Genomic DNA, 25715 nt, shown 5'->3' with positions numbered 1-25715 from the left:
ACCAGCTCTGTAGTTTCTGTCTTTTCCCCTGTGCTGTGATTGCATTGTAGAAAGCAGAGGCCCCTTACATGTTCTGTCCTTTTTGAGCTACAATTCAGCTGGCTCTAATTATTAAAAAATAACCCCAAAATTGTTTAAGAGCTTTGAATCCCATAAATGACAAGGAAATAGCCCCTGAACACCACCAAAATAGTCTCTTCTATGTCTGCCTATCCTGGCAGCAGCCAGAAATCATCATTAGCGGGTCACCGACATAGATCCCTTAATGTAAGTGTTACATTACATTAACAAGCAAGTCAACAATAATATTAGCAATAAATGAGAAATTAAATTCCTAGTCATTCATCCCTCTGGGCTTCCCAGTGTGCCTCTTGTGTTTTTCTTGTTTTGATCCTAAACATTTTGAAGCAAGAAGCATCTTTATTTTGTGTCTTGTGGCTTGATCCCAACCCATTAAAATGGATGACATTACTGCTGTTGATTTCAGTTAGCAGTTACTGTAGAAAAGAGCACATGGTGTGATTCAGCAATTAATCATAACCATCTACGCTAATTTTAAATAGAGGGGGATAACAGTGAACTTTTGTGCTGAACTGATTATAATTCACGTTGTTTTTTCCCAAAAGTTTGTTTCTTTTTTTTTTTTCCCCAACAAAATAGATTAAAATTAAATAATTCACATTGAATTCATCCAGAAAATAGAAGTATTGCAGTACAGGTAGTAACGGAGTCACCACTGCTAAGCAACAATAAAAGATTGTGTTTTGTGCACACTAAGAACATATTGTTAGTGTGGAACGGGGGTTTTTGGCTGCTAGTTTTAACAGAAGATGTGGCTAGACCCTAAAATGACAAGGCAGCCAAGATAATTAGGTTGTTTTGCCTGGATTTTCTGTTGATACATGTATAGTGGAACTTTTTTTTTTTTTTCCTTCAGATTACAGCAGTAGATTAGCAGCAGTATGCTCTGGAAGATTGCTTATAGGATTCTCCTGATCAGAAATCATTGATTATGGAATATTATCTGTAGTGCTTTCATGATTAAGGCTATTAAAGACTAAACTGAAACCACAACCTCATTCCTTTCAGAACTAATGCTCAGAGTAAGCCTGTCTTGTTCCTGAAAGGTTTGTCTTTGGTGCACTTTTTCTTGGTTTCTGTCTTGCCAAACCTATTCACTGCATTGCACTGGTGGCCTGAGCATTTCTAGTTTTACTGCCTCTCCATCCAAACTGTATTTGCAGTACATTGTAGGCACAGCTGGTACAGACTGCATATAATCTGCATAATAATTATGGAGCATTAAGTTCCATACAGAATACAGCAAATACAGCACAGCAAGAAAAGGGGAACCTTGATGCTCAGCACTCTCAAAGCATACCCATGTAATTAAACACTCATTAGACCCTGTGTTAGAATCACGAGGGCTGGGTGGTCGTCCTTCAGGACTTGCTCCCTACAAGCAGCTCAGTGTATGTCTAGGAGTTTGCAAGGATGGTTCTGTTCACCAGTCCCCAAAGACAATTCTGATAATTTAGATAATTGTCGTTTGGGATGACCACTTCATTACTGCATGTGTATGTCTTGCCATTAATCTGGAATACCAGCCCTGTTTGTGGCTTGCCAGATTTCAACACACACTCAGAAACTCAAGAATACAGCACCTGCAGTGGTGATGCCACATGGCTTCTTAAGAAAGGCTTGGTAGTGTCCTTTCCATCCTGCAGTGCTCTGGAATTGGACTAAAGGCTGTTCAGGCATGGCTGAGCTCCTTGAGCCGTTTTCTTGTCTTGTGCCCCTGAGACAGAACAGAATAGCTCCTCAGCAGCATCTGTAGTGTGAAGTTGGCTAGGTGTAGGAATTAGTTTTAGTTGCAACTAAGTCAGTAGAACTGGATCCATAGGTGCAAAATGGGACTGCAAAATGAAATATCAAGGTTGTTAATGAAACCAAGTAACATGTAAACTGATGTATTTTGAGTAGTGGTTGGAAATGTGGGTCCTTCCTTAGGATTGTGACATTGTAGGAGGTGAGATGCAAGGGAAAATATTTAAGTGGAAATTAAGAACTTCTAACAGTGTTGGAAGAAATGAACATTTTATAGGAGTATAAACTTTCATTCTTCAGGTTACAAACTGGCAATAAACTGGGGCAAGTTGTTCTGTCATGCTTTTGAACCTTACCTGGGACATCTAAAACACACCTAATAGAAACAGTATTTAACTAGGTGAACTTACTGAGGCAAAATAGGAGTACTTAGAGACTACGTGACACCAAATACTGAAATGTAACCATTTTCTTCATGTTGGAGTTGGGAGGATGTTGATCATTTTCTCTTAGTATAAACTTCTCCTTGTACCTTTGTCAGATCTACCAACAAGTCTAAAATTATAAAATAAATATTTATAATCTTTAGATATGAAGATTTTAAGTATCGTATTTAGTCTATAAAGTCTTTCTTCCAAGGAGTTGTTATCCTATTTAATTTTACCATAACACACAGACTCGATTTTTTCTTTTCCACAGCTTTTTGCCTTTGAATATCACAGTAATTTCACAACCTTTGGTGGATCCTAATGACTTTTTTATCATTTTCTTTAATCCATCTAAATGCCATCACTGAAGTACTGATAATTCTGTCTTCTAGTTTTTAGCACTGCTGTTGCAGTGAGGTCATCATAACATTTTCCATGTAGGTCATAGCTTGCTGACCTGAAATGTTTGAATTGTTGGAATTGTGATGTCAGTTAGTAATAAATTCAAGCAAATGTAAAAGTTTTAGCTGGTACAGCATATTCCTTCAATCAGAATTTATCCAGCCTCTGTGTGACAAAGTTAGACAGGGCAGATTGGAAGCAATAAAGTGGGTAAAGCTATAGGAATATTGACTTTGTCATCTGGCCATTCCATCTTTGTAGGCAGTCCATTACAAGAGCAGCCTCAAGCCTCCCATTATGGATATCTCATGCACTTTATCGCTCAGATTTGTACTGTTTTATTTCAGTACAATTGCTGATCCCACGATCTGATTGCTCTGGTCTTGCTTAAATCGACTTTACTGACTTTTCTTACAGCTGTTCTAAGTTTTCAGTGAGTCATTAAAAATTGCACATAGGTCAGCTACTATGAGAAAACAGTTGGTGTTTATTAGTATTTGCCCTAAAAATACAGGCGTGATGTCTTTAATAGGGTTTTGGTTCTATTTATCTGCTGTTCCCCGGGGGTTTTGCTCCCCATGGTTCTTGGGCTTACCTCCATATTAAGATGCATCCTCAGAAGCAAGCATTAATCTCTGTTGTGCCTCAGGTCGAAAACAGAGAACCACACTTGAGCGTACACGTGTGAATTTATTGCATGGGAAATGAACATCAGATTATGTCTTAGTGGTTTTGAATATATACAGAGAATTCCTGAGCACTTAGTCGTACCATAGAGGGCAGTTTGAGTCAAACTTGTTTTGTCCCCATAACTCCCATTTGGCTGCCTGTTAAGCACTGAACAGCAGTGTTCTCTGCATGTGGTCTACGGATGTCTGGAGATCCATAAAATATCAAAAGATATTGTGAAAGGATTACACATTTCTGAAACTGAAGCAATCCAGTCCATGCTGACGTTCTCACACTTGCAAGGAAGGGGGGAAAAAAAGTGAGGAAATAAAGTGGCAAGTGATTATTTGATTTTTAGCATAAATTGTGTTAGGCGATTGTATTAGAAATGAGTCTTTGTGGCAGCACTGCAAAAGCAGCTCCTGGATTTTTTTTTTTTGAGAAACCTGGCCTTTCTTTGATGCTGCCAGATTGAAGGAGGTGGCTCTGTCTGTAAGGCAGGCAGACTTGCTGCATACCCATACGCTGCTGTTGTCCCTCTCAGAGGGAACAGCAGACCTGGGAGGGGTTCAAAGATTGAAACAGGGAGGATCAAAGAACTTCCCTGTGATCAACTCCAGCACAAGCAATGACTTGGTCACCTCTTCAGTCCAGAAGAGGTGACTCAAGGTGGGTAGGGTTAAAGTCTGCAAAATCAAGTTGCACAAAAGTGAGTGAGGAGCAGCTGTTTACCATTTCTTCCGTAGTAATTTTAAAGTTTATGTCAGAGGGTCAAAATGGAAAAAAGAAGATAACGTTCCATACAGAATGTAGTTCAGCTAGGAAATTTCTTGTGAAATACAGTAAAAGGCAAATGCTTACATAAGGTCTAAAAGCAAACAGACAGCAGAAAAATCCCATGCTGTATCTAGAGGCACCACTTCTGGCTCAGGACACTGCTGAGCTGCCAGTTATATGAATCTGGGAGAACTCTCTTGAGCTGTCCCCACATTTGTGTACTCTGTGGCTCTTTGCTGACTTCAGCCTGGCCTGGCACACCATCTCACTCATCTAGGACCATATTGCTCTTTAGTTTTTTCTCTTGCACAACCTGTGTTCTCCTTGCTGTTTCACTCCTGATCTTCCAGCCATTTATCTTTCCTGAAGATCCTCGTGCTTCTCAGTGCTGTCCTCCAAGCCCAGACATCCTGTGTTTGTTAGAGATTAGAGAGGGTGATGCATTCCCCATCCCTGGAGCTTGTGGAGTGCCTTAGAGGAAATTCATTTTTTAGAGAAGCAGCACACTGTATAGATGTCAATAGGGCTCTGGCTGCGTTTGAATTGCTTTGATTTGCCTGCTCTACGTGTGCCAAAATTTATTTAAAAAGAGGAAAATACTGGTTACTTAGCTGGCACAGCTGTCAGGCTATTCTTACCTCTCTGCTGTGCCTTTCGCCTGCCCATTATATCTACCTGTTGTCTCTGATTTTCTTTGCTAAGAAAGCTCTTTGAGGAACTGTTTTCAAAAGCCTGTACTATGTAATTGAGACCTCAAAGTAACAGCAAACATTGCAACTCATAAATAATATAGCTATGTAATTATAATGTGATACTAATTCTTTTTAAAAGTGCCTTTGTGTCGATCTTAGAGTGCGCTGTGATTATACACTGCATAAATATTATTGTATGAGAACAGTCATTTTACAACTGCTGTGTCATCAGGAGCTTTCAGGATGATGTTTACAGTAAGAGGAAACAACAGCGAAACAAACTGCCAATTACTGTACATATGCTTATTTTTGCTTTCTGTTTGCAGTAGATTGACAGTATTGATCCTTAGCACTTGCAAGCCATTTGTATGGGGCTCGGTTTTGCCTTTTTGGTCTGGAGTACCTTCAAGCCTTGTACCATTCAAGCCAGGTCATTCCGTGTGGGAATGGCAGTGTATGTAACCAAGGCAGAATTACTAGAGGCCTGCAAAGAGAAGTGCCTTATAACCATATGGTCTGATGACTTTACCTAGCTAGAGCACTGCAGATGTGATTGTCATGCAGTGCTCCGTGCTGTCTGCTTCATTACTGTAACCACTTCACAGTCGTAATTAAGGGTTCTTCATCTGAAAGACCGCGCTATAGCAGAACAAAGAATGGGCCAATGTTACAGAAAAGAGAGAGGAAACCCGAAGGGTTTGTTGATCAAGAATCATAAGAGGCTGCCTACCTTCAGTTGTGGTTATTCAGTGGAGTTCATGTAGTGCTGGACTGACGCTGCAGCCTCCCAAGTTCAACTATGGAAGAAAAATGGTGGCAACATCATGAGAGCTAGAGAAAGTGCCTTAGGAGAGACTTCAGTCCCTGCTCCAGGTCCGTTAGAATAAGGTGAGACATTATGGTTTGGCACAGTAGCTATTACGAGCTATTTTGAGATTTCACCTCTTTGTATATGCAGAAGTTTATAAATTCATAAAGGGGCTTTTGAGGACTGGCCTGTTTCATTCCTGGGAAACGAAGGGACCCGTGGGACCTGTCTAAAAGAGGTTGTTGCCTCTTCATAAGAGTGGTTGCTGCTCAGCAGAGACTCAGTAAGATAAAACTGTAGCATATTAAAGATCTGCAGGGACCATCTCTCCAAACACAACACAGAAATTGCTGCAGTGTGGTGCTTGGAAGACATATTTGTCTGGTTTATCTCACTTTTCACCTGACATCAGCTCTTGCAGCAGCTGAGAGGTGGCAAAATTTCATCTGCCATGAAAATTAGAATGTGTTTTGCTAGTGACTTGCAATTGATCCGATTAGCTAAGTATGTTTAGGGTTTATAATTAAATTTGAAAAGCTGTGTTTTTCAGTAAATGATAAAAAAAAAAGCAGAGAGACAGATTACCCAAAATTCACTTTAAGCAAAAAATCACCTCTTCTCTGTAAAATTTCCCTGAGTCTGAAAGTGCCCAGAGTTGTGGTGGAAGCCCTGTCCTTGGAGATAGATACTCAAGGTGAGGCTGGATGGGACTCTGAGCACCTGATCTGGCTGTGAGTGTCCCTGTTCATTGCAGGGGAGTTGGACCAGATGGCTTTTAAGGGTCCATTCCAATGCTTTACAATTCTACTTTAATCTTGTGTGCTAGATTTGAGTTGTAAATAATTGTGTACATTTTTGTGACTGTTCTAATTAAGTGTAGGACATAACTTTAATCATGAAGTAATTGCCTTTCATATTGCAACTTAGCTGCACTGATTTTTCTGGTTGTGGTGTCCTTTCTGAAGTGATGATCAGTCAGCATGATTGTGGCCCTCCATTATGGCTTATAGCAGAATGATATCTAGGCAAAACATTAACAGGTCATGATAACACACACTACTTTGCAACACCCCGGAGGAGAAATTTTCAGTTAAAGAAAGGATGCTCAGAGTTTTGTTTCTGCTTTTCAAAGCTTGTTAATCCTGGAAATGAATGATTTAAGTCTGTATTTTTGTGTATATTTTTTTACTTGGCTTAAATATACTGGAAGCATGATGTGAAGCACAACAATAACAATAATAATAGTAGATGAGGAATAGCAGGTTGTGTAGCTACAGACTAATTTTCTTTGCAGATGTTCTTCGGGGTGTTGATGCTGTTTGCTGGTCCCTGTGATAGGGGGCTGCTCTCAACTGCCTGAAGGACTGAAGCCTGCTCCTTAATTTAGCTAGTGAAGACCTACAAATTAATTTCTAGCTTGGCCATGACTGTAGGTCCTTCATACCTGATAGAGATCTTATATTCACAGGGTTTATCAGTTATGTGCCTAAATCCATGGAATCCGATCAGTGTGTTAGATCTGACCCTCCTCAATACTTCCCTGTTTTACAGCAGTGTGACTTTGTTGCCCTGTTTGGTGGAATTACTCCATACCCAAACCACAGGATATTATACTAGAAATTTGATGACTGTGAAAGTTGGCTCAGAATTATTTTTCCATTCTATGGTTTTCCCCAGTTTTTACAAATTTTCAGAAGGCTTCTTCTCAAAGTGTAGAATTATATATTCTAAATATTTTTCGTGTTATCATTTCTTGAGAAAGCATTTTAGAGGTATCTTCAGCCTCGCCTTTTTAGACTGCTTCAGTGCTCAGCTTTATATTCGTAATTAGTAGCTAGCTTTGTTATGTTTGAGATCCAAGAGCAGCACTTGAGTTCAGAGTTCGCAGGGTGGTTTCTGACATAACATTTCTCTCCTTCCATCCGTAGTGGAATTGACTGAACGTCTTTGCTTAGCAGAAAGACAGCCGTGTGATGCAGTGGGCTGAGGCACCTGGTGGCTTTTGGTGGGACGGGGAAGGACCTGCCCTGGCTGTACTGCCTCAGCAGCACCTGGCCTAGTAGAGGAAGGTATCAGCAATGGCTCAGCTTGATGTTAGACTGCCACTCTGCTGCCGGTGCGCCCTACTGTTGGACATGCAAGTACTGAAATTATGCATTCTTGGTCCCGTGGCGTCTGGCTGGAACAATTGGAGCACTTGTTTAGCCATCCGCACGCTGTCAGACAGCAGAGTCATTTAATGCAGTCAGCTGAGCTGCATGTCCGCACTGTTCTTGAGGCACTTTATTTTATAGTTGCACACACAGAAGACAATTGAATCAATTAGCTCCTTGTCTTGCAAGCAGGGCACAGCTTTCCCCAAGAGCTGCAAGGGTGTGTCTGAGAGCAAGACAAGCTGGAGATTTCTCTTCAGCAGTGCGTGGGCTGGTTTCAAGTTACTCCATATTTTATTGTCTCCTGTTTGCTGAACCTCCGTTTCAAATGATTGTGCACATTCGCCGTGCTTCTTAAAGGTGTAGATGCTTTGAGCCACCCCAGCCCAACACAAGGAAGGCCGGGTATGCTGCATCTTCCATAAAGCCTGCTAATGGTTTTCACCCAGGGGTGTGTATGGGGAGCCAAAAACACATTACTGATGAACAGCGCATAGAGGCAAGCAAAAACCTATTGGTGATGTATCTTGTATTACAGGGCTTATCTTCCCTACGTTATTCTTCAAAGAATAACTCTGTCATTACTTTAATGAGTCCTTTCTCTTATTTTTTTGTAATTAATAGGGGGCAGTAGGAAGCGCTGCTATGTTTTTTCTGTAGTTTTATCGTACTTGTCTTACACTGATAGTGTTATCTGTGTACTTTGGACCCAATGCTCTGTGATGTGGAGCATCCCCCATGTTGTGTTAAATGCATATCCAGGAAAAGGTCTTCTTGAAAGAGAGAGATATTGCAGAAATCAGACAAAGCTGCAGCGGGTTAAAGATTGATAATACATTAGCTAAGTCAACCCTGAAATACGGAAATCCATTATCCTGATTTTTAATTTCATTTGATTCAACATTCTTGTTTTCTATTGGAAAGTCTTGAGAAATAAGTATTCCCTACTTCATCTGCAGCATCTCATGTAAGGCTGTCAAGGGTTTGCAATGTCTTGAAGCTCAAGTGCTCTTTATTATTTTGGGCTGTGTCAGTGAAGACTGCAACTGTGACTTAAAAGCAGCAGCCACAGGGGTGACCCGTGACTTTCTGTAGCAGTGAATTCACAGGTTGGCCATATGCTGAGCGAGAGATCATTTTCCTGCTCTGGTGCTGAGAATTGCTTGAGATCCTTTGGATGAAAGCACTCCAGGCAGATGAACCATTTTATCTTCACAATTAAACAACAGCCAACAAAGAAAATCACAAACAATAATTCTGTTCATGACAGCTGACAAAGAGAAGCTTCATTTGCCTCCTCTCTTGTTGGTGACTGTAGCAGAAGTCCAAAATACTGAAGATAATACTGAAAATTCCTATATTAGCCAAACATACAGATAAGTGTATGTATTCATGTGTTGGGAGCATAGATACTTTTCTAGGTATATGTCTTGTAAAACTGCCTTTTGTTACCATTCCTATCTTTAAATTAACCATCAGGGCTTTCTATTTGTTTTCCTATTAACAGTGGCTTCAGTTTTGTAAAGTGATAAACAAAGGTTCCTGTTTTTCATGTTGGAAATAATGGATGAAGGAGTTAAGTGTGACCCCATGCTTTCCACGTCATCATCTGTTCTTTCCTTCTGAATCCCAAAGGTTTGTCTGTACCTTGATAAGATGTAATTTAAAGGGCACGTTTCCCTAACTCATTTAAATGTATTATCCAGACCTCACCTGATTGTTGGAGTAGCTGGAGACTTCTTTTTGTAAAACAGTAGTAAGGTGTAAAGGCAAGTTTGATACTGTTGTGTTAAAACTATGGAATTCAACACAAATTCTGTAGATCCTCCTATATAGGCAGCTTTAAACCCAGCAGTGCTAAATGCAATCAGCTTTTAAAGCCACTTTTTAATTTTGTATTGAGTTGGTAAAGAATCACTTAATGATCCTCATGTTCTTCTGTATGGAACAAAATAAATGCGAAGTCGTACCAAAGATGTCAAGCTGCATTCCTGGTGAGATACTTTCCTAAAGCAATCAAGATTTTTCTGCTTCTAGCACTAATCATTAATAACTATGCTGTTGTCACAGCTCAAAAACTTTCCTATTGACACTTCAATCATTTTTAAAGATCTTGAATGTTCGGCGTATATTAAAGTAACCTTTTGCACTCTATTAAAATTTAAGAACTGCTAGATTTTTAGTGAATGCCCAAGGAACTGGATCATGAAAGCATTATCTTGTGGCAAGGGCATGATGCAGAGCACTGATTCCTTTTTAACAAATAATAAGAAGTTTGACTTTTCATTTACACATTCTGCCAATTGCTAACAAGTTTCCATCTTGTTCAAACACTGGATTGATCCTAAGAAATTGAAAATATTGATTTAACCCTCTGCCTGATTTGTGCTGTGGGCACCTGCTAGTACAGTCTTAGCACATTACAATTGCTTGGCCGTAATTCCTCAGGGGACCTCTAATAACTACCACATTTGTCTTTTCATCTTCTGAAATTATGCTAGCGGTTGTCCAAGTCAATTGTGATTCATTTGATACTGCTCTCCTTTAAGACATATTGCAACCAAATAGACTTGCTCACCAGTAATATATCTGATGACATAGTTAGTTCTAGTTAATTGACAGAATGATTCAGGCTTTTATGGATGGCATTAATTGGTCCCTGGTGTCCATGCAATAATTGACCAGACAGTGTAGGCTACATTAGCTTCTCATCCAGTCAGAACGGTGGTGAGATGAGGTAAATGTGGTACAAATGATAAAATGGCTATATTTTAAATCAAACATTTATAAACTATAGAAGTGGGAGATTGTGGCATCAGGAGGGTCTGAATAATGGGAATACATAAATGTCCACATTCAAGGCTTGCATTTTCTTTTTTCATTGTTTTCCCCCCATCCAATTAACTCATGTGGTAAGTCGCATTTAGATGCCTTAATGGACTCTGAATCGTGGCTTAATGTGTAAAGCAAAGTAGACAGAAGAGCTGGTGCTGTTTCAGCTTCTGTGTATTTATATAGTACAATTTTAAGCCTGGTGTTAAGTGTCAGAAGGAAGCTCAAGGTGGTACAGCTCCCTGCATTTACAGCGGGTCCTTATTTTATTTTAATTTATTTTTCCTCAAAGAAAAGATGACTTGTCTTTGGCGTATTCCAGGCATATAAGAAATGCATGGTATAGGTCTGAATAAAAAGCAAAATTTGTTAGAAAAAGTGAGAGAAAGAAAAAACATGCAGTCAATACAATGCTGCTTGCTCCAGTTTTACTGGAAGAGGAATCATCCAGTGATTTATTGACTGTTACTTTTCTTACTCTGTTTTGTTTAAGAAAAAGTTGAGCAAGGAGAGTCTTGTGGTGAGTATAACCATTAAGCTCCCAGATATAGAGGAATGCACATAGATCACTCTGAAAATAGTACCTCCTGCTTATTTCCGTGGAAACCACAATGGATACAAAGAGCACAGTAACACTATTTGATGGAGCGAATTATCAGATCCCTGTATCAATGGAGAAGACCAGCCATTGCCAGCTTCATTGACTTGTACCTCTTTTCACTACCCTTTCCCTTCTGCTACATCTTCCTAAATTGCAAAGTTGTTACAGCATAGGCCATACATTCCTTCAGCATCTAGCTCTTAGAGGGTACAGCTGAAACCAAACAATAAGCACAGCCATTGCTCTGCTTTAATTTTTATGAATTGCTGAGTGTCCTGAACCTCCCACTGATTTCAGTTTGCCAGTGGGAATTGAGGGCATTCAGAGTTTGCTGGAAGACTGTTGTTACACCATCCCCATGCTGATTGCAATGTCTCCACTTCGTTGTGACTTCTTCACAAATCAATCTTTCCAATCTACTAGTAATTTACTGCTCTTTCAGATGCCTTCAGCATGCTGGTTTTTTGGTGTGTGTGGTTTTTTTTTTTGTTTTCTTTTGTTTTTTTTAACTGAATCCTGCATGTGTGTTGCAGGTAGTGTGGGGTAATGAAATAAAAAATGGGGAAATCTAGTCCAAATCTTCTGGAGGATGTTTGTTTCCTGTGAAATGTGCCCATTCTTCTTGAAGACTAATTTACACTCAGATGAGTTTATTGCTAGATGATGTGGTGTAGTTTCTTTGATGCTGAAAAAAACATTGGGTGTTTATGCTTGAGGTTTCTACATGGCATAGTTGGTGTTTCTGCCTTATTGGAGCATTAAGTGTATAATGTGACTGGGTTTAGTGTAATCTTCCTAGGAATACAAGAGGTCTTATATTTCCATACACCACTCTAAGATACGATCTTCGAAAACGCTGGTTTTGTGCAAAAGGACATTATTTCTCAATAAAGAACCCTGCCCGCTGTTTAGGTCAAATATAATGTAATCTGTTACTGGAGGTATTGGATTTTAGGTTGTAGAAAGCAGCCTGAACTTTCAGGACAACGATTTTCTACTAAGCCCAGTATTGAATGCTAGACGGTTTTACTTCCCACATTTTAGAGCGGAAGAAGAAACAAACAAACAGAAAAAAAAGAAGAACCTAGAATCTTTTAAATTGTAATTCTTGACATAATTTTTAAGAAAACATACATAAAATAAAAGTATTCATAAAATATAAATACCCATGCCTCAAGATGCCACTGACAGCAGCTTCAACGTAACCTTTCAAACTGCAAGGAACAAGACTGACCTTAAGGGGTGTCCTTAAGCATGGGGATTAAGTGTGCCTAATTTATATAATTTGCACTGATTTTAAGCTTCTCAAGCCTGAGTAAGCTATAGCAGTGAGTTAATATACCTTAGTTAACACAATTTACTCATTGCTAAAGCCAGATAAACATTTACTTCGGGTAAACAGTTTTACTGTCTCAGAGTTTTCACCTGTAAACATTTTAGCATTTTGAAATATTGGTCATTTCTATTTAATCTTAGACCATTTTAACCCAGTCTTAGTAAGAAGTATGTATTGAGTAAACCATCAGCTACATAAAAGACCAGAAGCAGCCAGGAGTGATTTTGCTATTTTTATCTGCTGGTGTCTCTGACATAAAGCCATCTTCAAGCTAGGTTTCTGTTGCCTCCTCTGCTCAAACACATGAAACTATGAACTTAAAAGAGAACATTTTTTAAAAGAAGGAAAATTCTCAATCCAGTTTGCTCTCTGTTGTTCTTTTCCTCTGATCTGTACTGCTTTTTAATAAAAGGGTAGAGGATTCAGATTCCAAACTTAGCTGAGAAGAGTTTTCTTCACCCATTGCTTGCAGTCATGCTTAAATGTCATAAGCAGCTTGGTTTTAAATTCATGTTTGAATACTACATTGAAACAGGACTCTCCCTTGAACTTTTCATTTGTCAGCAGCTCCAGAGCTGTCCACAAGTGTCTGTCTGTCTCAGTTCTCCCCAGTAATTTCTGCCAATCCTTAGCTCAGAGTTAAGCAAACTGGAACGAGGTGATGCTTTTTAGGGTATGTCATAAAGGCTTGCTCAGTCCTGCTGCACACAAAAGTACTTTGGCAGCAATGCAGTAAGAGCTCTAAATTGAGGAGATGGCATTGACAGGGTGGATTGTTGGTAGAGAATAATGTTTGACAAAGGTGGAGACCAAGCAAAGGCATTTTCTGCTGAGAGACCTGGATCCTGCCACACCACCTCTCCTGTGCTGCATGTGCATTGCTCTGTACCTTCTCAGTGGCTGTAGGTGGTTCTGCTTTCTCTCTTTTAGTGACACTTTGAATTGCAATGTATCCTTAGGTTTTAACCAGACTAGGGTATCACGCACTGACAGGTGCAGCAGACACTCTTGAGTGAGTTTATTCAGCTCTAAGAGGGTGAAGATTCAGGCAGTTCAGCTTCAATCATGATACTGCAGCAAGACAACGATTTGCCCTGTATAGATTTCATAAAGGTGTTTGTCATATTGACTTAAATTTCTGGAAATAATTGCATTGCCTGTTTTTTTGTTTCTTGAAGCCTGCACGCTCTGCACCTTGAGTCTGCAGCTATTTACAGGTTTTGCTGTACCAGAGATTCAGTTCCTCTTTTCCAAAGTATGAATGTGTGCAGCATGACAGTTTCTGAGGGACTGTTTTTATTACTCAGATCTTTCAGATAATGCTGTGGTGCAACTGCAAGCCAAGTGTCAGATGCGATCAAGAAAACAGTTTCAGGGATTTGCTGTGGTACTTCTAAGATTGTCTTTTTGATATCTGTGGATGTCAGATCTGAGCCCTTTGGGAGACACAGAAAGTATTTATTGAGATAGTGGTCATAAGCTGATATGATAACACTGCCATACAGTCATCTCTGTTGCTGTGGCTGACACGGTGCTTTCCTCTGCCTTCATTCTGGTTTTGCTAAGCATACCTTAGACGCAGAGTCCTGCTGTGGTTTTGTTGGATGTAGCTGGGCAAGACGTTTTCCAGCTGGAGTGAGAGGTGCCAGCATGCCTCTGTTTCCTTAACAGATATTCTCTTTGGTTCATTGTTTTGAGCAGATCTTCCTTGCTCCCACTCAACACCTTGCTGCTGCTGTTCTTCCAGATGTGAGACAGAAAAGACAGCTCAGTCTTTGGAATCAGCATCTCCCATTTAGATTTTATCTTCAGCAAAACACTCAGGTTAATATCACTTAGCAAAACACCTGCACTGAGACCGTGGCTTTCACCGTAAATAAATATTAATCTGTGGGGACTACTCAGTGTCAGAAGGTTACATTGCTCTCTTCATTTCAGCACTCTTGTGACGATCTTTGCATAAATTTTGTTTCCTACTCTAACAACAAATCCAATTGGGAAATAAGCTCATTTCATTGCGTAAGTTTTTCTAGCTTTAATTTTCCTCCCATTTTATTCTAGTTAGAGCTGAAGGCTGATAAACTGCAAGGTGTGTTTTTGCACCCATTGCCACTTGAGAGCCTCATGCCTGACCATACAGCAGTCCTACATAGACATGAGGCAGACCCTCCTGCTTCAGGCTTTCAGAAGCTGTCCTGGAGGTGGCCTTCACCTCTTGAGTGCACTTTTGACATGGATTGCCATCTCTGTGAGCACACTGCTGGGTACTTTCTGCCTGCAGGTATTGGTGCAGCAGGATGAGTCCCTCGCAGCCATCTGCTGGCTTGACAGGCTGCATTTACAGCTACAGAAAGAACTCGAACTTGCTTTTCCTTTCATCTTCCGTGCTCCTTTCATACCTCTTTTCTCACCTTCAGAGCCATCAGGAGAAATGTGGCAGCGATTCTTCCCCTTTTTTTGATTGACTCTCTGAAAGGGAAACATCAGTGCTCAGCAGTGCCAGGTTTTCTGAGTGACACAGCGCAGCGTGCCGCAGGGACGCAGCTTGAGGTATTGCTGTTGACATCAGTAAGATCAGCATTAGGCCCCCAGGGAGTGCTGCAGCACAGTCTCCCACGTGGCTTCAAAAGAAAGGAAAGAAAAGAGAAAACTCAATCTCTTTAAGGCCAGGCAAGGGGGCCACACATGTTTTAATGATAGATACTTTTTAAAGCTTGTTTGCGTTTGGGTGATAATGTACTTTAGTATAGTTGGGGAAATGAGAAACTTCACACATGGCATCTGGAAATCCTTGTGGCTCACTACCCTCCTTGACAGCCGTAATGTGGCTATAAATTTCCCCCAGCAGAAAACATATAACTGCATTGGCTGTACCAGAAACAGCCTTTCATTTTCTTTTAGATGAATGTGTTGTTTTACATCTCAGCCTTTTAATAGCTCCATATAAACATTTGTGAGCCTCTGAGGTAAGTAAGTATATTTTTCCTTCTTGCTCTTATGTCTTACGGAAAATCAGCTTGTGGCTCAATTTACCATCCAGAGTGGGAGGTGGGCACTGATACGTTCATGTGCATCTCACAACAGATGAAAGGGATGTTGCTCTTGTGAGCACTCCTGGTAAGTCTCTGCAGCATCAGTTCAGTCCTTCATGTATGTGTTATCATAGCTCTGCTTGGTGTCAGGCAGAACTACGTTGGCAATCTGATGGCCATTTCTGTACATCTTTGAACGTCAAAAACCTGATATGTGCTAAAATGTTGGTACTGGTGCCATTGCCAGAATGAACTCACCAGTTGCCTTGGTGAGCAAACTTTTATGACCATACATGTGCTCTACAGTGATCAAAAGTTGAGTGATGAAAGTTTTGTAAAATGAAGAGATCTGGAGCCAGGTGGGCTTGACAGAAGTTTAGGTATGGCACTGTGTGTTGCCTGCTTTTTAGCACAGGACAGGATGATCAGGATGATTATTTCTGGGCTTGCATATGCAGAAACTTGTAACTTAGGATGGGATGCTGATTGCATTGTGGAAGGTACTGGTTTGCCAAGGGGCTTTTATCTCTGTCAGCAGAACGAAACTGGCTATACAGTATTAAACACTTCAAAAACTTGTTCGATTTGTTGCTCTCAGCCTCTCACCAGTGGAGCTGAAGATCACTCCTTTGCTCGACACTGCAGTTTTCCTGTGTCAAGGTGCATCCATCCAGCCTCTGGCCAAGAGTGTGATTAAGAATTAAACATGAAGCTGGGTTGCAGTCCATTGCTTAGTTATCCAATACAAATAAAGAGAAGGTTTCCAAAATGCACGCTTTTTGGATAAATGCTATATAAAGTGAAAGTATGAGCTGGAAAACAAAATTATGATTTACAGTGGAAATAAGTTAGTGGTAAAAAGATTATTTATAACTGCAGTTTTCTTCTCGTTCTCTGGCATGCAGTACCACTAAAAATTATTTTTAATAAAACTGCCCTCCTCATCATCCAAAGTAACCACCGTAAGTACAGTGATTTGAAAAGAAAATTAGAAACATACTGTAATGCATTTGGCAAATACACTAAGCAGAATTTCCTTCTGATTCTCCAGGGTACTCCTGCAGATTTTGAAAGGCACCAGTGAAAGAGATGAGCAGTGGTTACATGGCTGGCAGCGGGCTGCTGGGCTCACTGGTGGCAGCAGGACCTGGGGGAAGAGGGGCAGGAGCAGGCAGGCATCTTTCACAATGATGAATGAACAGGTTGTGAGGAGCACTTTCATACATAAACAAAGCACGTTATGGTGTGGTATCTTTTGACTGCTCTAGCTCTTTGTTGCTGTCTCTTGTAGCTAGGCTTCTAAATAAGTGGAGCTGTTTTCCATTCTGTGACAGCTTGCTGTGCTCTCATACCGAGCTCGTGGTGGCATTAAGGTTTCTTTTTCTCCCCTTCTCCTGGGGATCCTATAGGCGTGCATGGATGCTGTCCTTCCCCGCCACACCGGTTGGAACATCAGTGGCCCAGGCGGATCAGAGAGCTGATCTGGACTGGTTCCTATCAATCCTGGAATCGTGGACAAGTCCAACTGCTCCTTCTTTAGGCTAAAAAGAGCTGAACTATTCCAGTTCTGGGTCCATGTCTGTAAGAAATGAGTTGCTTGCTAGCTGAAGTGTGTTATGGGTCTCTCTTGTGGAGCAAAATACTTTTTGTACTGTAGCTAGAACTGCCTTGTTAGCTATAAAGTCTCCACAAAATGTCACTTTGTGCTTGTGAAATGACTTGGAAACCAAGGTTGGTGTTGGATGTATCCCAGGCTTTTTGGTATTTTGGTCAGACGTTTCTCCACTTGGCCCATCTGCTGTCAGAGGCCATCATGTAATGCAAACTGCAGTGTAAATACTTTGGATGTAATGCAAATTTAAATACCTCTTTGCACCTGCTGTGAAAACAAAGCGTCTCAACTGCATGGGATACAGACACCAAGTAATTCATGAGCTAAATAAACAGCTTTTACAAAGAGCTCCAGGAAATGCCAATGCTGAGCCTGTGGAGGTGCAGATGAAGGCACCTCTCTCCTGCAGCCCTGGGAGCAGTCCTCAGCATTGACTTCTTAAGACAGCTTCTGGATCTGCCCACAGTCCCAGACGCTGAGCAAGGGAAGTGACCTTCTCCATTAAAATCTCATTACAGTAAATGCTGAATGAGAAATCATGTCACAGCTCTTCCCATTTGTAATATCGTCAGCGGGAGAAATCTACCTGTTGAATGCTCTGCTTTGCTCTCTATTAATGCTGTGATGGGGCACAGCGGAATATTTCCCCACAGTGAGTGCAGTCTGCCATTATTGTAGCAGAGGAGTTCAAAGGCATATTTGACAGTAGACAGAGATGTTTTACAGATTGTACTGGGTTTTCTGGAGGCTGCTCACTGCCCGCAGATCGGATACGTGAGCCTTGCAGAGCGAGGGACCTCCACTCATTTGCAGCTCCACACCTGTGACTGACAGACAAAACCTAATCCTGTGTGCAGGAAGGGGGTGAGTTTGTCTGTGGATGTTTCTGGAGTTTCTATGCGTATTATCCAGCTTGTGTGCACTGACATGTTCATCCAGACTTCTTTCAAAGTTATATTGTATAAACAATATAATGCCATTCTTCAAGGCGAGCCTTTCATTATGTTGCTTTGTGCAGCCATTTCCCAGGCTTTTAAGTACCATCAGTGTGTGCAATATGAGTCCAGTCAAAGGAAACACAGCATTTCCAGCAGCTGCCTCTCACAGTTCTTGAGTCACAGGCTCATGCTCAGAACCTCACGGTACATCAATGCACAATTTAAAGCAATTTTTTTGCCTTTTTGGATCATTCTGCTCTGAATTCAAAAGACTTTTTGGTATACGGAGGTTAGAAATGTGTAAGTGATAAGACATATCTTATCTACAGCTTAAAGAGGGTAGAACACTGGAGTCGTGTAATGCTTTAATATTGAACGTGAGCAAGAAAAGATGTTATTTAGTCACAGTTAAAAGTGTTTCCTTAAAAATAAACAGTAAAAAGCAAACAGGCAAACAGAATTTCTCCCCTGCAAACGAGCATTGCTTAAACAATTGTAATTCCTGCAAAAGCGAACTTCATTTTGCCTAAGTACAAACAGAAATGAAGCCACCTACTGAGAAATTCTATTTTGCTAATTTTTATCTATTCTGATGCAAATAGTGGTTTTAATCCCCTTAACTCATCCATCATGCATGACAGGTCAGCCAGCCCCATTGTGTGTGTGTTTGAAGGATTCCCGGCCAAACCAGCCATTCGGTGGGTTGTGCTGGGCGCAGTCCTGTTTCTAAACTTCTTGTATCACTGCAGAACTGCAGCTACCATGCAAAACAAGGCAGTGGTTCCATATGTGTGTGGAAGCCGTGCAGGGTCTTTGCAGATAGGTTACTGAGAGTTCCTATCATAGCAGGGGAAATAAAATAAAAAAAGAATGTCAGATTAAGGACATGGTTGTTTTTTTTTTTTTATATAATCCACTACATCTGTAGCTGATCCAGATAGATGGCAAAGGTCAAGTTTGGGGATTTTTTTCCTATGGGGATTTCTTCGTGTATTCTGAAATCTAAAATAGCTGTTTGTTTTGAAATGCGCTTTTGATTGCAGTAAAACACAGTTTATAGTAAGTAGAAAATAATTTAATTACGAGAGAGCAAAAATTTCCATGTGTTTTTATAACATTTAAATTTTAATTAAACAGGGCTTAGAGTGAATTATGAAACCTTCTTTTGTTGAGACAACTGACAACGACAAAATCTTAATTAATGAATATTCAGAGAGATCTCTGGATCACTCTTCTTTCTCTTTGAAATATGTTCTGCCTGTGTTTTGAAAAACTCAGAAGAAAATTAATAAACATAGCTTATATGGAATATTTCCCAGTGTGAAAACCTTCCAAACGGAATCCAATGCACTGCGTTAGTGTCAGTGAAGATTTCTAAACCAGATGTGTAGATGGGCTGCCTTTGTTGTTTTGTTTAAAACTGAGGCTGGAATGAAAGCAGAAGGTTAGGACTTGACATGATGAGAGTGTCATTCCATGCTACCGCGATGTCATTTCCCTTTTGCTGTATAAATTAAGTTGTGGTGTTGCTTCAATCTGGAACGGCTTCGTCGCTTTTAATGCAGTACAAAAAAAGTTATTTTATTTGGAAGTATCGTGATATAACTTCAGTGAGTAATTGCAGTGGTTAGCTCATTAGCATCCAAAAGGATTGTTTCAGTTATTTTATTTCTTGGATCTTTTTTTTCCCCCGTCCGTCCTCTTGGGCAACCTGGTAACAGTACACTGTGCAAACAGTTAATTTGTGTATAGTAATACTGAAGTGGCTCACTGTAATATGAAACGTGTGTCTCTGTGCACACACACCATTCGGACAGCCCTTGTAACCCTTTTAGGGACCCAAGGGCTTTCTCTTATGCCGGTGCAGTCCTGGGATGAAGGCTTTTCTGCATGGTCCCTACTGAAATCCAGAGCCTTGATTTGGGAAGGTCTGGGTGCAGCAGCTTAGCAAGGTATCAGGTGCGTGGTTATTTTGCTTTGCCCCAGGCCCATTCCTTGTCCTCCAGCAAGTGTGCATACAGAGAGGTAGAAAACCGGTGCTTGATGCGGGTCTGGGGCCAATGGTTTTTGCTGCACAAGGGAAAAGCAGTACCCATTCTCTCCCGGGGGCCAGCAGAGCTGTTTGCTACCTTACTTTTACTAAAGGCTGCCCAAACAGAGTGGCCTCACACATCTGGGGCTGGTGAATGGTAAATTCTTTAAGTAAAGTGTCTCATCTTTACCTTAAGGCATCACATGCGCTTACACTGATGCTTTAAGGAGGAGATGGGGAGAAAAAGCAGAAGAGGGGAATGAAGGAAGCATTTGCATGGGCTCATTTGGCAATTAAAAATACATAAGTGAAAGAATTGCCATGAACTTGCCCAAAGGGCTGTAATAAATAACATCCTGCCTAACTCGTGCATAAATGTTCTCTATGGTTTTGCATGAAATGACTGTGTTTCTTTTTAGAGTTGTTGGCTGAGTTGGGTTTGTTGTTGTGTTTTTTGTTTTTGTTTTTGTTTTAGTATTGTAACAGTTGGAATAGAAATAGGCTTATGTTTTTGTAATTGTAGTAAACGTATTTTAAAGATTGCTGTTTGATTAACTGCAAATATTACCAGTTCGGAGGTTAAAAGCTGTTGTTGAAGTCATTCAGGGAAATCCAGCAGAAGTGGAAATATGGCAGAAAAAGCTAAACAATATGGCAAAAGAATATTTGCTGACTTAAGAGTGCAGGATCAACACCAATATTTTTCCAGTGATGCTAAACCTCTTGTAACTGCTAAATTGGATTTGTAGTTGAATGAAGTATCAGCTGCTGTTGGACAAGCCCATAAAGGCAGGACGGCTGGCCTTTTGTAGGCCGGGCTTAAAGGACGATTGATATGTTTTAGCACTTTTGGGATTATTGTGATTAGGAGGAAGCCTTCTGAATGATAGAGAAAAGGGTGTAAAAAACACAGTCCACAGCTGGTGAGCAGCATGTGTTTGCTGTAAGGAGAGGTCACGACTAGTTGATCCTGCTGGTTCTGGCATTGATTGACAGTCAAGAAAACTTGATATTATGAAGCGGACACTTTTTTTCTCACCCTCTTTTTTTGTTTGTCTTAAAGAAACGATGAGTCTGTTGCATAAAGTCCAAGTATTTCCAACATTTGGAAGGCTCACAGGTTGCAAGCTGAATGTTCAGAGTCCCCACTGCAAATGTAGGTTGTTAAAATATCATCTAGAAATTAGTATTCAGCCCGGAGCTGTAAGAACACCAAAAAGGAGCTACAGGAACAGCAGAGCTGGGTCTGTGTTTGCCTTTTTCTTACGTGTTAGTCTTGACTAAAACCCTCTTTGTCGTAGAGTAGGAAATTTATGCTAAGTGTGTGGAAATTTCAAGTTTGCTGAACTTGTTGACTGTGATGCATCTGGTGTATGTGGGGTACTGGGTGAGGAGTAATATGTGTAGAACAAATCTGACCGTCAGGAAAACAGTTTAATCGTTTTATTTTTATTAAACACCTGCCCTAGCAAGCATGCAGGCTATTTCATCTTATCTCCTCTGCCCACTTGGAAATGTAGCTCATTTAGATGATGGGTTTGGGTTTTTTTTTTCCCACTTTGCTTTTTTTTTTTTTTTTTTTTTTAATTTGAAGGGGCCATCCAAGAGCTCACAAATGCACATTTAAATAGTTGGATCCCTGACTCTTTTTAGTGGGGCTGTACCTCTTTCAAAATTTGAGTTTAGCATACCACACAGGAAAGAACACAAGCTTGCCAACTCCCGCTGAGCGTTTTTTCAAGCCTGTGAAAAGAATGAATTATTCAGCAGTAAGCATGCTTACAGCTGGCCATTTGGGAGCTTTGATGTGCGAATCAGGCGGTTGCATGAATGCCCTTATTGTCATGTTATGTGTACACAGTGTGTGAATTATTGAAAATAGTGAGGCCTGAGCCTCATCTGGTAGAGATTACAGTGCAGGCATGCTGGGTGAAGGTCTGTAATTGAAAATCCCCAGATGCTGTTTATTTGGCCTGCGTCACGTGGCCCCGTACAGAAAGCTTGTCTGAACAAAATGCTGCCTGCCTGGAAGCACCGCCCAGCCCCCCTCCAGCCCCCCAAACCCAGGGTGCGGGCAACTTAAACACCTGCCCGTAATATTTTTAAAAGCTTAAATTAGATTTGCCTATAACGTTTAAATAGAGGATGCCTTACTTAGGGGTTTAAACTGCTTAGCCAGTTGTTGACTTGCTGAGCTCTTTTATCTACAAGAGGTTTTTTGTTAGCCAATTTAGCTTTCGAGCGTCTTCAGAAAGCGGCATCCGCCAATTTTAGGCAAGCTCTCCCAAAGTTGGGAGTTCTGCTGGCAAAAGGCTCAGCTGCCTCGGATCCCACAGCCGCCTCCCACTGGAGAAAATCCCTCACCCCAACCAGCCTGCACCCCGTGTCTGTGTGCAGACCCCCATGTTGGCTGGGCCTTTAGTCCGGCTCATGCTGGCTCGTGTGTGAGCAGCACAGACAAAGGGATGCGGTGCTGCAGGCAGCACACACACGGGCTGTGCCTGAGGCCTGGGAGCATGCTGGGGGCTCCTGGTGGAGCCCAGATACTGACAGAACTTTGCCATGCAAAATATGGCTACGAACGTGACATAGGAGGTGGAATGTTTGTTTTAAGAGAAGTCGAGCACGTAGGTCTGTGTCCAGGCTGTGTGCTAAGTATATGAAATGCCTGTGTCAAGCCACAGTCTTGAAGAATTTGTGAAAATCATAGTATGCCGTTATTTGAAAAGAAATAAAAAATAGGTGTTGCTACATGGTCGTTGCTTACAGTTTTTTTTTGCTGAGTGTGGAAACTTTATAAATCAGCTGTTCATTTTCCAATGGCTAACCGACTAAATTTCCCATACTTGTCTATTTTTATCACATTTGGATGGTGCCTGTTACTGGGATCTGGGGGCAGGAGCTTGATTTGTGTCATTCACGTTCTAAATAAAGCCAGCTGCCTGCCCCATACGCCGTGATGCCACAGGATTGAGCAGGGACACCTGCAGCCAGCACCCCGTGTGCCTGGGCCGCCACCACAACCCTCTCAAGGCCCTGCAGAGCTGCCTGTGGGGTGCCCCTTTTTGCCCACCAAAGGGTGCACCGAGGGTGGCACCCATGAGCCTCACAGAGACCTTTATGGGGGCTGATGCTAAGCCTCTGAAGACTGCTTTTGGAAATAATGGTAGCGGGGGAGGTTTCCTGGGACAAGGACCCTCTGTTAGAGCAACAACTGCCTCCCAGGGGGTGGGTGGGAGCCTCCCCTCTCAGCAGCTGCTCCTACTTATTTAGGAGGAGAAGAGCAGAAATGTCGGTCTTCCTCACTCACTGCCTGTGAGGTGAGGTGTCTGGGATTGCTGTCCTCTCGTTCGTTTGGGGTGATGCTCCTCGGAGCAGGCAAAGGGAGCCTGGGAGCCCAGGTGGGGCTGTTAGCCTGCAGAACCCTTTTTTTTTCCTTGTGGCCACAACTGAGAAAGATGTTGTATTGTGTAAAATGCATCTTCCCCCGTGTCAGCGCAGGGAGAAAAACACATTTTGCAATTGCATTGATGTTACAGCAGGGCATGACGGGTAAAGAGTGAATTTAAAAGCAAAACAAACATTCAGAAAAGCTCATATAAAATGCTTTATGTTGTCCTCTCCCAACCCTTTGAAGATCCCTGGAAAGGACTGCTGAGCAGTGAAGATATTTTATCTGACTGGTCACCCCCCCCACACCTCTCTTTCATACCTGAACCAAATCATTCAGAGCAGGAGACTGTCATAGTAGATGACAAGGAGAAGGAGCTGAACATTTACAGTTCATAAACCTGACCTCTCCTCTTCTGCTAGGCAATTTTCCGTATATATATGTGACAGGGAGAGATCGAGAGGGTGTGTATGGAAAGTATTTCCACAGCTGAGCCCTTCTTAGAGAAAAACAGATCTGTTTATTAACTGACATTTTTCACCCTAATGTTTTTAGTGGCCAGTTAAAGAAGTTTTTGAGCCTCTTTTGTTTCAAACTCATTCCCAAGAAAAGGAAAGAGTGTTTTTTAGGGTTACATGTCCTTCTTCTCCTTAAAATCCTCTTCTGGCCTTGCTGGGTCAGGAGGTAAGGTCTTTTCTGTTAGGATCCATCGCAGCTGGTAAAGAAGAGCAGCAGCGTTTGGTAGATAACACAAAGGCTGTAAGCTTTTACCTGGGGCACCTATCTTGTGTATGTCAGGCAGTGCTTATGTTTGTGTTTATGCTATTGGGGGGGTCCAAAACAGATTCTACATCTTTTCAGATCATTCTGATTAGGCAAAAGATATTTACTGAGCTCCATGAAACTTCTGAATGTCCCCTGCTCTGGCTGAGCAAGATGCATATTTCCATGTTGAAAATGTAGCTGTAAGGGAAAAATAAGGCTGTTGCCTTGATCACTTTGCACGGTTCCTTGTAGAGCTCCCTCTCCCTGTCACACTGTTCCACCTTGTATTGATTCTTCTTGAGCTGGACTCCAGCTGGATCTCACCTTAAGGGAAAGCCACAATCTTGTCAGTTATCTCCCTGCTGGGCTGGAGCGGGGCTGATCAGAGCTCCTGATTCCAGCCAGAGAGCTTCACGGATGGACCTGGGGCCTAAGTGGGGACGGCACTTACTGATATTTTGAATAATGCAGTCTAGACTTTCAGTGCTCAGTGTTTTTTTATATAGCTGCTTTTTGTGTCAAGTGGCTGCCTGGGAATCTGAGCTTTCTTTTAAAAATAGTTTTTTAGCTCTCCTGACTGGGGAGAATACTGTGAAGCCATGAGAAGGTTTAACTCTTCCTGCCTCAGCTGCAGCTGAGGGCTGCACAGGGCTGCTGGAATGGACGTAGTTGTCTGGAGTGACCCGTGCTGTGACCACAATTCCTCTGGGTCTCAGAGGGCCACAGAAGGGCTGCTGCTGGGCTTACAGACTGCTGCCCCTTTGGGCTTCCCAGCTGCAGGCAGTCGAGTGTGTCCTCCTGTTTTTCTGTTCATTTTGTCTGTTCAAGCAGTGCTTGTTAAAGGGACAGAGCAGAAGCGAAAGGTATTGGAAGACTCTTGCTTAAAGCCTGTTTGGTATTGCCTGCCAGCATCATAGGCCATTTTCTCTTCCCTCTTGTTGCCATGGCCTCAGGATCTTGATCTCTCCCTCGATTTTTTTTTCCCAGACTGTAAACTTCATCGAAGAGCTTTTCCATTTAATGCTAATGAAAGGTAGAGCAGCTCTATTTCTCTCCTTTCTACGCTCCCCAGCTGTGTACTCGTCCACTTTAAAACAACTTCGTGGGCGACAGGTTATTTTCTTAGCCTTACCATTTTCAGCTCACTGCTAAATCAGTTTTCTCATTTTCTACACTTGGGCTTTTCCCCCGTGCTGAATGCAAATAGCTCCATAACTTAGGACTTGTTAAACAAGTATATTTAAGTTATTACAACTCATGAAGAAGTAACATAATATGCAGTGAAAATAAACAGGACACCACGTAGAACTTTGTTATCATCCATGTCAGCAGTATTTAGGAAGGAAATTATTTGGAAAGAAAATATTAGTTCGTATTAAATAGCGCAGTGTTTGACTGAAGAAGAGTCAAATAGCCATTT

General features: G+C 41.5%; 1 protein-coding gene across 8 annotated transcripts in view; it reads left to right on the top strand.

Annotated features, from left to right (window-relative positions):
* Positions 1-25715, top strand: part of TEAD1 (TEA domain transcription factor 1) — a 142502-nt gene that overhangs the window by 74393 nt on the left and 42394 nt on the right. The window lies entirely within an intron of this gene.

This window comes from Phasianus colchicus, chromosome 5, assembly GCF_987193195.1.
Source record: "Phasianus colchicus chromosome 5, bPhaCol1.hap1.1, whole genome shotgun sequence".
Lineage (NCBI taxonomy): Eukaryota > Metazoa > Chordata > Aves > Galliformes > Phasianidae > Phasianus > Phasianus colchicus.
This window is presented reverse-complemented; position numbering and strand designations above follow the sequence as displayed.